The sequence below is a fragment of the Carcharodon carcharias genome, chromosome 30, assembly GCF_017639515.1.
Source record: "Carcharodon carcharias isolate sCarCar2 chromosome 30, sCarCar2.pri, whole genome shotgun sequence".
NCBI classification, from domain to species: domain Eukaryota; kingdom Metazoa; phylum Chordata; class Chondrichthyes; order Lamniformes; family Lamnidae; genus Carcharodon; species Carcharodon carcharias.
The window spans coordinates 34,091,818-34,105,488 of NC_054496.1; positions in this window are offsets into that span (position 1 = coordinate 34,091,818).

The window sequence follows — 13,671 nt, forward strand, 5'->3', positions numbered from 1 at the left end:
TCTACTGCTGTTCTCACACTCCCACTGCTCTCTTCTGTCACTGTTCTCAATCTCCTGCTCCTCTCTCCTCTATCAATGTTCTCACACTGCCACTGCTCTCTCCTTTCTCAATGTTCTCACACTGCTGGTGCTCATCTCCTCTTTCACTTTTCTCACACTCCTGCTGCTCTCCCCTATCACTGTTCTCACACTCCCGCTGCTCTCTCCTTTCTCACTGTTCTCACACTCCCGCTGCTGTCTCCTCCATCACTGTTCTCACACTCCTGCTGCTATCTCCTTTCTCACTGTTCTCACGCTCCCGTTGCTCTCACCTTTCGCACTGTTCTCACACTCCCGCTGCTCTCTCCTTTCTCATTTTTCTCATGCTCCTGCTGCTCTCTGCTCTATCACTGTTCACACACACACATGCTGCTCTCTCCTTCCTCACTGTTCTGACACTCCCTCTGTTCTCTCTTTTCTCACTGTTCTCACACTCGTGCTGCTCTCTCCTCTATCACTGTTCTCACACTCCCCCTGCTCTCTCCTTTCTCACTGTTCTCACACTCCCGCTGCTATCTCCTTTCTCACTGTTCTAACACTCCCGCTGCTCTCTCCTCTATCAATGTTCTCACACACATGCTAACCTCTCCGCTATCACTGTTCCCTTACTCTCACTGCTCTCTCCTTGCTCACTGTTCTCACACTCCCTCTGCTCTCTCCTCTATCACTGATCTCACACTCCTGCTGCTCTCTCCTCTATCACTGTTCTTATGCTCCCGCTGCTCTCTCCTTTCTCACTGTTCTCATGCTCCCGCTGCTTGCTCCTTTATCACTGTTCTCAAACTCCCGCTGCTCTCTTTTCTCACTATTCTCAAACTCTCCCTGCTGTCTCCTTTCTCACTTCTCTCAAACTCCTGTTGCTCTCTCCTTTCTCACTGATCTCACACTCCTTCTGCTCTCTCCTCTATCACTGCTCTCACACTACTGCTGCCCTCTCCTCTATCACTGTTGCCACACTCTCGCTGCACTCTCCTTGCTCACTGTTTTCACACTCCCGCTGCTCTCTCCTCTACCACTGTTCTCACACTCCCGCTGCTCTCTCCTCTATCACTGTTCTAACACTCGTGCTGCTTTCTCCTCTATCACTGTTCTCACACTCTCCCTGCTCTCTCCTTTCTCACTTTTCTCAAACTCCTGCTGCTCTCACCTTTCTCACTGTTCTCACACTCCCACTGCACTCTCCTCTATCACTTTTCTCACACTCCCGCTGCTCTCCCCTCTATCACTCTTCTCACACTCGCGCTGCTCTCTCCTCTATCACTGTTCTAACACTCCTGCTGCCCTCTCCTCTATCACTGTTCCCAAACTCTCACTGCTCTCTCCTTGCTCTCTGTTTTCACACTCCCGCTGCTCTCTCCTCTACCACTGTTCTCACACTCCCGCTGCTCTCTCCTCTATCACTGATAGCACACTCTCACTGCTCTCTACTTTCTCATTGTTCTCACACTCCCTCTGCCTTCTCCTCTATCACTGTTCTCACACGCCTGCTGCTCCAAACTTTCTCACTGTTCTCACACTCCTACTGCTTTCTACGTTCTCATTGCTCGCACAATCCCGCTGCTCTCTCCTCTACCGCTGTTCTCACACTCCCACTGCTCTCTGCTGTCACTGTTCTCAAACTCCTGCTGCTCTCTCCTCTATCAATGTTCTCACACTGCCACTGCTCTCTCCTTTTTCAATGTTTCCACACTGCTCCTGCTCTCTCCACTATCAATTTTCTCACACTCCTGCTGCTCTCCCCAATCACTGTTCTCTCACTCCCGCTGCACTCTCCATTCTCACTGCTCTCACACACCTGCTGCTGTCTCCTCCATCACTGTTCTCACACTCCTGCTGCTAACTCCTTTCTCACTGTTCTCACACTCCCGCTGCTCTCTCCTTTCTCACTGTTCTCACACCCCCGCTGCTGACTCCTCCATCACTGTTCTCACACTCCTGCTGCTAACTCCTTTCTCACTGTTCTCACACTCCCGCTGCTCTCACCTTTCGCACTGTTCTCACACTCCCGCTCCTTTCCCCTTTACATTTTTCTCATGCTCCTGCTGCTCTCTCCTCTACCACTGTTAACACACACACATGCTGCTCTCTCCTTCCTCACTGTTCTCACACTCCCTCTGCTCTGTCTTTTCTCTCTGATCTCACACTCGTGCTGCTCTCTCCTCTTACACTGCGCTCAGACTACTGCTGCCCTCTCCTCTATCACTGTTCCCACACTTTCGCTGCTCTCTCCTTGCTCACTGTTTTCACACTCCCGCTGCTCTCTCCTCTTCCACTATTCTCACACTCCCGCTGCTCTCTCCTCTATCACTGTTCTCACACTCGTGCTGCTCTCTCCTCTATCACTGTTCTCACATTCTCCTTGCTCTCTCCTTTCTCACTTTTCTCAAACTCCCGCTGCTCGCTCCTTTCTCACTGTTCTCACACTCCCACTGCACTCTACTCTGTCACTTTTCTCACACTCCCGCTGCTCTCTCCTCTACCACGGTTCTCACACTCCCGCTGCTCTCTCCTTATCACTGTTCTCACACTCGTGCTGCTCTCTCCTCTATCACTGTTCTCACAATCCTGCTGCTCTCTGCTCTATCACTGTTCTTATGCTCCCGCTGCTCTCTCCTTTCTCACTGTTCTTATGTTCCCGCTGCTTTCTCTTTTCTCACTGTTCTCACAATCGTGCTGCTCTCTCCTCTATCACGGTTCTCACACTCTCACTGCTGTCTCCTTTCTCACTTTTCTCACACTCCCTCTGCTCTTTCTTTTCTCAGTGTTCTCACACACCTGCTGCTCTCTCCTCTATCACTGTTCTCAAACTCACCCTGCTCTCTCCTTTCTCACTGTTTTAGCACTCCCGCGGCTCTCTCCTCTACCACTGTTCTCACACTCCCGCTGCTCTCTCCTCCATCACTGTTGGCACACTCTCGCTGCTCTCTCCTTTCTCATTGTTCTCACACTCCCTCTGCCTTCTCCTATATCACTGTTCTCAAACTCCCGCTGTTCTCTCATTTGTCACTGTTCTCACATTCATGCTGCTCTCTTCTCTATCACTATTCTCACACTCTCCCTGCTGTCTCCTTTCTCACTTTTCTCAAACGCCCATTGCTCTCTCATTTCTCACTGGTCTCACACTCCCTCTGCTCTCTCCTCTATCACTGCTCTCACACTACTGCTGCCCTCTCCTCTATCACTGTTCCCACACTCTCACTGCTCTCTACTTGCTCACTGTTTTCACACTCCCGCTGCTCTCTCCTCGACCACTGTTCTCACACTCCCACTGCTCTCTCCTCTATCACTGTTCTCACAAAAGTGCTGCTCTCTCCTCTATCACTGTTCTCACATTCTCCCTGCTCTCTCCTTTCTCAATTTTCTCAAACTCCCGTTGCTCTCACCTTTCTCACTGTTCTCACACTCCCGCTGCACACTCCTTATAAGAGTTTTCTCACGCTCCAGCTGCTCTCCCCTCTATCACTCTTCTCACACTCGCGCTGCTCTACCCTCTATCACTGTTCTCACACTACTGCTGCCCTCTCCTCTATCACTGCTTCCACACTCTCGCTGCTCTGTCCTTGCTCACTGTTTTCAGACTCCCGCTGCTCTCTCCTCTACCACGCTTCTCACACTCCCGCTGCTCTCTCCTCTATCACTGTTCTCACACTCGTGCTCCTCTCTCCTCTGTCAATTTTCTCAGACTCTCCCTGCTCTCTCCTTTCTCACTTTTCTCAAACTCCCGCTGCTCTCTCTCACTGTTCTCACACTCCCACTGCACTCTCCTCTATCACTTTTCTCACGCTCCCGCTGCTCTCCTTTCTATCACTCTTCTCACACGCCCTCTGCTCTACCCTCTATCACTGTTCTCACACTACTGTTGCAATCTCCTCTATCACTGTTGCCACACTCTCGCTGCTCTCTCCTTGCTCACTGTTTTCAGACTCCCGCTGCTCTCTCCTCTACCACGCTTCTCACACTCCCGCTGCTCTCTCCTCTATCACTGTTCTCACACTCGTGCTCCTCTCTCCTCTATCACTTTTCTCACACTCTCCCTGCTCTCTCCTTTCTCACTTTTCTCAAACTCCCGCTGCTCTCTCTCACTGTTCTCACTTTCCCACTGCACTCTCCTCTATCACTTTTCTCACACTCCCGCTGCTCTCCCCTCTATCACTGTTCTCACACTTGCGCTGCTCTCTCCTCTATCACTGTTCTCACAATCGTGCTGCTGTCTCCTCTATCACTGTTCTCACATTCAGCCTGCTCTCTCCTTTCTCACTTTTCTCAAACTCCCGCTGCTCTCTCCTTTCTCACTGAACTCACACTCCCACTACACTCTCCTCTGTCACTTTTCTCACACTCCCGATGCTCTCCACGCTATCACTCTTCCCACAATCGCGCTGCTCTCTCCTTTCTCATTGGTCTCACACACCCTCTGCTCTCTCCTCTATCACTGTTCTCACACTCCTGCTGACCTCTCCTCTATCACTGTTCCCACACTCTCGCTGCTCTCTCCTTGCTCACTGTTTTCACACTCCCGCTGCCCTCTCCTCTACCACGAATCTCAAACACCCGCTGCTCTATCTTCTCTCACTGTTCTCACAAAGTGCTGCTCTCTCCTCTATCACTGTTCTCACACTCTCCCTGCTCTCTCCTTTCTCACTTTTCTCAAACTCCAGCTGCTCTCTCTTTTCTCACTGTTCTCACACTCCCGCTGCACTCTCCTCTATCTTTTTTCTCACACTCCTGCTGCTCTCCCCTCTTTCACTGTTCTCACACTCCCTCTGCTCTATCCTTTCTCACTGTTCTCACCCTCCTGCTGCCCTCTCCTCTATCACTGTTGCCACACTCTCGCTGCTCTCTCCTTGCTCACTGTTTTCACACTCCCGCTGCTCTCTTCTCTACCACGGTTCTCACACTCGTGCTGCTCTCTCCTCTATCACTTTTCTCATACTCTCCCTGCTCTCTCCTTTCTCACTTTTCTCAAACTCCCGCTGCTCTCTCTCACTGTTCTCACACTCCCACTGCACTCTCCTCTATCACTTTTCTCACACTCCCGCTGCTCTCCCCTCTATCACTGTTCTCACACTTGCGCTGCTCTCTCCTTTCTCACTGTTCTCAAACTCCCTCTGCTCTCTCCTCTATCACTGTTCCCTCACTCTCGCTGCTCTCACCTTGCTCATTGTTTTCACACTCCCGCTGCTCTCTCCTCTATCACTGTTTGCACACTCTCACTGCTCTCTACTTTCTCATTGTTCTCATACTCCCTCTGCCTTCTCCTCTATCCCTGTTCTCACACTCCCTCTGCTCCAAACTTTCTCACTGTTCTCACACTCCCAATGCTCTCTACGATCTCATTGCTCCCACACTCCCGCTGACCTCTCCTCTACCGCAGTTCTCACACTCCCACTGCTCCCTGCTGTCACTGTTCTCAAACTCCTGCTGCTCTGTCCTCTATCAATGTTCTCACACTGCCACTGCTCTCTCCTTTTTCAATGTTCTCACACTGCTGCTGCTCTCTCCTCTATCACTTTTCTCACACTCCTGCTTCTCACCCCCTATCACTGTTCTCACACTCCCACTGCACTCTCCTTTCTCACTGTTCTCACACTCCCGCTGCTGTCTCCTCCATCACTGTTCTAACACTCCTGCTGCTAACTCCTTTCTCACTGTTCTCACCGTCCCGCTTCTCTCATCTTTCGCACTTTTCTCACACTCCCGCTGCTCTCTCCTTTCTCATTTTGCTCATGATCCTGCTGCTCTCTGCTCTATCACTGTTCACGCACAAACATGCTGCTCTCTCCTTCCTCACTTTCCTCACACTCCCTCGGCTCTGACTTTTCTCACTGTTCTCACACTCGTGCTGCTCTCTCCTCTATCACTGCTCTCACACTCTATCACTTTTCCCATACTCTCGCTGCTTTCTCCTTGCTCACTGTTTTCACACTCCCGCTGCTCCCTCCTCTACCACTGTTCTCACACTCCCGCTGATTCTCCTCTATCACTGCTCTCACACTCGTGCTCTTCTCTCCTCTATCACTGTTCTCATATTCTCCCTGCTCTCTCCTTTCTCACTTTTCTCAAACTCCCGCTGCTCTCTCCTTTCTCACTGAACTCACACTCCCACTACACTCTCCTCTGTCACTTTTCTCACACTCCCGATGCTCTCCACGCTATCACTCTTCCCACAATCGCGCTGCTCTCTCCTTTCTCATTGGTCTCACACACCCTCTGCTCTCTCCTCTATCACTGTTCTCACACTCCTGCTGACCTCTCCTCTATCACTGTTCCCACACTCTCGCTGCTCTCTCCTTGCTCACTGTTTTCACACTCCCGCTGCCCTCTCCTCTACCACGAATCTCAAACTCCCTCTGCTCTATCTTCTCTCACTGTTCTCACAAAGTGCTGCTCTCTCCTCTATCACTGTTCTCACACTCTCCCTGCTCTCTCCTTTCTCACTTTTCTCAAACTCCCGCTGCTCTCTCTTTTCTCACTGTTCTCACACTCCCGCTGCACTCTCCTCTATCATTTTTCTCACACTCCCGCTGCTCTCCCCTCTTTCACTGTTCTCACACTCCCTCTGCTCTATCCTTTCTCACTGTTCTCACCCTCCTGCTGCCCTCTCCTCTATCACTGTTGCCACACTCTCGCTTCTCTCTCCTTGCTCACTGTTTTCACACTCCCGCTGCTCTCTTCTCTACCACGGTTCTCACACTCGTGCTGCTCTCTCCTCTATCACTTTTCTCATACTCTCCCTGCTCTCTCCTTTCTCACTTTTCTCAAACTCACGCTGCTCTCTCTCACTGTTCTCACACTCCCACTGCACTCTCCTCTATCACTTTTCTCACACTCCCGCTGCTCTCCCCTCTATCACTGTTCTCACACTTGCGCTGCTCTCTGCTTTCTCACTGTACTCAAATTCCCTCTGCTCTCTCCTCTATCACTGTTCTAGCAATCCTGCGGCCCTCTCCTCTATCACTGTTCCCACACTCTCGCTGCTCTCTCCTTGCTCATTGTTTTCAAACTCCCGCTAATCTCTCCTCTACCACTGTTCTCACACTCCCGCTGCTCTCTCCTCTATCACTGTTAGCACACTCTCACTGCTCTCTACTTTCTCATTTATCTCACACTCCCTCTGTCTTCTCCTCTATCACTGTTCTCACACTCCCGCTGCTCCAAACTTTCTCACTGTTCTCACACTCCCAATGCTCTCTACGTTCTCATTGCTCTCACACTCCCGCTGCTCTCTCCTCCACCGCAGTTCTCACACTCCCACTGCTCTCTGCTGTCACTGTTCTCAAACTCCTGCTGCTCTCTCCTCTATCAATGTTCTCACACTGCCACTGCTCCCTCCTTTTTCAATTTTCTCACACTGCTGCTGCTCTCCCCCTATCACTGTTCTCACACTCCCACTGCACTCTCCTCTCTCACTGTTCTCACACTCCCGCTGCTGTCTCCTCCATCACTGTTCTCACACTCCTGCTGCTAACTCCTTTCTCACTGTTCTAAACCCTCCCGCTGCTCTCACCTTTCGCACTGTTCTCACACTCCCGCTGCTCATTTCTTTCTCATTTTTCTCATGCTCCTGCTGCTCTCTGCTGCATCACTGTTCGCACACACACATGCTGCTCTCTCCTTCCTCACTTTTCTCACACTTTCTCTGCTCTGTCTTTTCTCACTGTTCTCACACTCGTGCCGCTCTCTCCTCTATCACTGCTCTCACACTACTGCTGCCCTCTCCTCTATCACTGTTCCCATACTCTCACTGCTCTCTCCTTGCTCACTGTTTTCACACTCCCGCTGCTCTCTCCTCTTCCACTGTTCTCACACTCCCGCTGCTCTCTCCTCTATCACTGTGATCACACTCGTGCTGCTCTCTCCTCTATCACTGTTCTCACATTCTCCCTGCTCTCTCCTTTCTCACTTTTCTCAGACTCCCGCTGCTCTCTCCTTTCTCACTGTACTCACACTCCCACTACACTCTCCTCTGTCACTTTTCTCACACTCCCGATGCACTCCACGCTATCACTCTTCTCACAATCGCGCTGCTCTCTCCTTTCTCACTGGTCTAACACACCCTCTGCTCTCTCCTCTATCACTGTTCTCACACTCCTGCTGACATCTCCTCTATCACTGTTCCCACACTCTCGCTGCTCTCTCCTTGCTCACTGTTTTCACACTCCCTCTGCCCTCTCCTCTGCCAAGGATCTCACACTACCGCTGCTCTCTCCTCTATCACTGTTCAGACAAAAGTGCTGCTCTCTCCTCTATCACTGTTCTCACACTCTCCCTGCTCTCTCCTTTCTCACTTTTCTCAAACTCCCGCTGCTCTCTCTTTTCTCACAGTTCTCACACTCCCACTGCACTCTCCTCTATCACTTTTCTCACACTCCTGCTGCTCTCCCCTCTATCACTGTTCTCACACTCCCGCTGCTCTCTACTTTCTCACTGTTCTCATACTCCCTCTGCTCTCTCCTCTATCACTGTTCTCACACTCCCTCTGCTCTCTCCTCTATCACTTTTCTCACACTGCCGCTGCTCTCTCCTCCATCACAGTTCTCACACTGCTGCTGCTCTCTCCTCTATCACTGTTCTCACATTCTAACTGCTCTCTCCTTTCTCACTTTTCTCAAACTCCCGCTGCTCTCCCCTCTATCACTCTTCTCACACTTGAGCTGCTCTGTGCTTTCTCACTGGTCTCACACTCCCTCTGCTCTCTCCTTGCTCACTGTTTTCACACTCCCGCAGCTCTCTCCTCTACCGCGGTTCTCACACTCTCGCTGCTCTCTCCTTGCTTACCTTTTTCACAACTCCCGCTGCTCTCTTCTCTACCTTTGTTCTCACACTCCCGCTGCTCTCTCCTCTATCACTGTTGGCACACTCTCACTGCTCTCCCCTTTCTCATTGTTCTCAAAATCCCTCTGCCTTCCCCTCTATCACTGTTCACACACTCCCGCTGCTCCAACCTTTCTCACTGTTCTCACACTCCCTCTGCTCTATCCTCTATCACTGTTCTCACACTCCTGCTGCCCTCTCCTCTATTACTGTTGCCACACTCTCGCTGCTCTATCCTTGCTCACTGTTTTCACACTCCCGCTGCTCTCTCCTCTTTCACTGTTCACACAAAAGTGCTGCTCTCTCCTCTATCACTGTTCTCACACTCTCCCTGCTCTCTCCTTTCTCACTTTTCTCAAACTCCCGCTGCTCTCTCTTTTCTCACTGTTCTCACACTCCCACTGCAATCTCCTCTATCACTTTTCTCACACTCCTGCTGCTCTCCCCTCTATCACTGTTCTCACACTCCCTCTGCTCTCTCCTCTATCACTTTTCTCACGCTCCCGCTGCTCTCTCCTCTATCACAGTTCTCACACTCGTGCTGCTCTCTCCTCTATCACTGTTCTCACATTCTCCCTGCTCTCTCCTTTCTCACTTTTCTCAAACTCCCGCTGCTCTCTACTTTCTCACTTTTCTCACACTACCACTGCAATCTCCTCTATCACTTTTCTCACACTGCCGCTGCTCTCCCCTCTATCACTCTTCTCACACTTGCGCTGCTCTGTGCTTTCTCACTGGTCTCACACTCCCTCTGCTCTCTCCTTGCTCACTGTTTTCACACTCCCGCAGCTCTCTCCTCTACCGCGGTTCTCACACTCTCGCTGCTCTCTCCTTGCTTACCTTTTTCACACTCCCGCTGCTCTCTTCTCTACCTTTGTTCTCACACTCCCGCTGCTCTCTCCTCTATCACTGTTGGCACACTCTCACTGCTCTCCCCTTTCTCATTGTTCTCACACTCCCTCTGCCTCCTCCTCTATCACTGTTCACACACTCCCGCTGCTCCAACCTTTCTCACTGTTCTCACACTCCCACTGCTCTCTACGTTCTCATTGCTCCCACACTCCTGCTGCTCTCTCCTCTATCGCTGTTCTCACCCTCCCACTGCTCTCTGCTGTCACTGTTCTCATCTCCTGCTGCTCTCTCCTTTCTCAATGTTCTCACACTGCTGCTGCACTCTCCTCTATCACTTTTCTCAAACTCCCGCTGCTCTCCCCTCTTTCACTGTTCTCACATTCGCGCTGCTCTCTCCTTTCTCACTGTTCTCAAATTACCTCTGATCTCTCCTCTACCAGTGTTCTAACACTCCTGCTGCTCTCTCCTCTATCACAGTTCCCACACTCTCGCTGCTCTCTCCTTTCTCATTGTTTTCACACTCCCGCTGCTCTCTCCTCTACCACTGTTCTCACACTCCCGCTGCTCCAACCGTTCTCATTGTTCTCACACTCCCACTGCTCTCTACGTTCTCATTGCTTGCACTCTCCCGCTGCTCTCTCCTTTCTCACTGTTCTCACACTCCCGCTGCACTCTCCTCTATCACTTTTCTCACACTCCGGCTGCACCCTCCTCTATCACTCTTCTCACACTCGCGCTGCACTCTCCTTTCTCACTGGTCTCACACTCCCTCTGCTCTATCCTCTATCACTGTTCTCACACTCCTGCTGCCCTCTCCTCTATCACTGTTGCCACACTCTCGCTGCTATCTCCTTGCTCACTGTTTTCACACTCCCGGTGCTGTCTCCTCTACCACGGTTCTCAAACTCCCGCTGCTCTCTCCTCTATCACTGTTCTCACACTCATGCTGCTGTCTCCTCTATCACTGTTCTCACACTCTCCCTGCTCTCTCCTTTCTCACTTTTCTCAAACTCACGCTGCTCTCTCTCACTGTTCTCACACTCCCACTGCACTCTCCTCTATCACTTTTCTCACACTCCCGCTGCTCTCCCCTCTATCACTGTTCTCACACTTGCGCTGCTCTCTCCTTTCTCACTGTTCTCAAACTCCCTCTGCTCTCTCCTCTCTCACTGTTCCAGCAATCCTGCTGCCCTCTCCTCTATCACTGTTCCCACACTCTTGCTGCTCTCTCCTTGCTCATTGTTTTCACACTCCCGCTACTCTCTCCTCTATCACTGTTCTCACACTCCCGCTGCTCTCTCCTTTCTCAATGTTCTCACACTCCCATTGCTCTCTCCTCTATCACTGTTCGCACACTCTCTCTGCTCCAAAATTTCTCACTGTTCTCACACTCCCAATGGTCTCTACGTTCTCATTGCTCCCACACTCCTTCTGCCCTCTCCTCCACCGTTGTTCTCACACTCCCACTGCTCTCTGCTGTCACTGTTCTCAAACTCCTGCTGCTCGCTCCTCTATCAATGTTCTCACACTGCCACTGCTGTCTCCTTTATCAATGTTCTCACACTGCTGCTGCTCTCTCCTCTATCACTTTTCTCACACTCCTGCTTCTCTCCCCCTATCACTGTTCTCACTCTCCCATTGCTGTCTCCTCCATCACTGTTCTAAAACTCCTGCTGCTAATTCCTTTCTCACTGTTCTCACTGTCCCGCAGCTCTCATCTTTCGCACTGTTCTCACACTCCCGCTGCTCTCTCCTTTCTCATTTTTCTCATGCTGCTGTTGCTCTCTGCCTTATCACTGTTCTCGCACACACATGCTGCTCTCTCCTTCCTCACTTTTCTCACACTCCCTCGGCTCTGTATTTTCTCACTGTTCTCACACTCCTGCTGCTCTCTCCTCTACCGCTGTTCTCACACTCCCACTGCTCTCTCCTTTCTCACTGTTCTCAAACTCCTGCTGCTCTCTCCTCTATCAATGTTCTCACACTGCCACAGCTCTCTCCTTTCTCAATGTTCTCACACTGCTGCTGCACTCTCCTCTATCACTTTTCTCACACACCCGCTGCTCTCCCCTCTATCACTCTTCTCACGCTCACGCTGCTCTCTCCTTTCTCACTGTTCTCAAACTCCCTCTGATGTCTCCTCTATCACTGTTCTCACATTCTCGCTACTCTCTCCTTGCTCACTGTTTTCACACACCCGCTGCTCTCTCCTATACCACTGTTCTCACACACCCGCTGCACGCTCCTTTCTCACTGTTCACACACTCTCGCTGCTCTCTCCTTTCTCATTGTTCTCACACTCCCTCTGCCTTCTCCTCTATCACTGTTCTCACACTCCCGCTGCTCCAACCGTTCTCACTGTTCTCACACTCCCACTGCTCTCTACGTTCTCATTGCTCGCACACTCCTGCTGCTCTCTCCTCTACCGGTATTCTCAAACTCCCACTGCTCTTTGCTGTCACTGTTCTCACACTCCCGCTGCTCTCCCCTCTACCACTGTTCTCACACTCCCACTGCTCTCTGCTGTCACTGTTCTCAAACTCCTTCTGCTCTGTCCTCTATCCATGTTCTCACACTGCCACTGCTGTCTCCTTTCTCAATGTTCTCACACTGCTGCTGCTCTCTCCTCTATCACTTTTCTCACACTCCCGCTGCTCTCTCCTTTCTCACTGTCCTCACACTCCCGCTGATCTCGCCTTTCGCACTGTTCTCCCACTCCCGCTGCTCTCTCCTTTCTCATTTTCCTCATTCTCCTGCTGTTCTCTGCTCTATCACTGTTCACACACAAACATGCTGCTCTCTCCATCCTCTCTGTTCTCACACTCCCTCTGCTCTGTCTTTTCTCACTGTTCTCACACACCCTCTGCTCTCTCCTCTATCACTGTTCTCACACTCCTGCTGACCTCTCCTCTATCACTGTTCTCACAAAAGTGCTGCTCTCTCCTCTATCACTGTTCTTACACTCTCCCTGCTCTCTCCTTTCACACTTTTCTCACACTACCACTGCTCTCTCCTTTCTCACTGTTCTCACACTCCCTCTGCTCTCTCCTCTATCACTGTTCTCACACTCCCGCTGCTCTCTCCTCTATCACTGTTCTCACACTCGTGCTGCTCTCTCCTCTATCACTGTTCTCACATTCTCCCTGCTCTCTACTTTCTCACTTTTCTCAAACTCCCGCTGCTCTCTCCTTTCTCACTGGTCTCACACTCCCTCTGCTCTCTACTCTATCACTGTTCGCACACTCCTGCTGCCCTCTCCTCTAACACTGTACCCACACTCTTGCTGCTCTCTCCTTGCTCACTGTTTTCACTCTTCCGCTGCTCTCTCCTCTACCACTGTTCTCACGCTCCCACCGCTCTATCCTCTATCACTGTTCTCACACTCGTGCTGCTCTCTCCTCTATCACTGTACTCACACTCTCCTGCTCTCTCCTTTCTCAGTTTTATCAAACTCCCGCTACTTTCTCCTTTCTCTCTGTTCTCACACTCCCACTGCACTCTTCTCTATCACTTTTCTCACACGCCCGCTGCTCTCCCCTCTATCACTGTTCTCACAGACCCGCTGCTCTCTCCTTTCTCACTGTTCTCAAACTCCCTCTGCTCTCTCCTCTGTCACTGTTCTAACACTCCTGCTGCCCTCTCCTCTATCACTGTTACCACACTCTTGCTGCTCTCTCCTTGCTCACTGAATTCACACTCGTGCTGCTCTCTCCTCTACCAATGTTCTCACACTCCCGCTGCTCTCTCCTCTATCACTGTTCGCACAGTCTCACTGCTCTCTCCTTTCTCATAGTTCTCACACTCCCTCTGCCTTCTCCTCTATCACTGTTCTCACACTCCCGCTGCTCCAACCTTTCTCACTGTTCTGACACTCCCACTGCTCTCTACGTTCTCATTGCTCACACACTCCCACTGCTCTCTGCTGTCACTGTTCTCACACTCCCGCTGCTCTCCCCTCTACCGCTG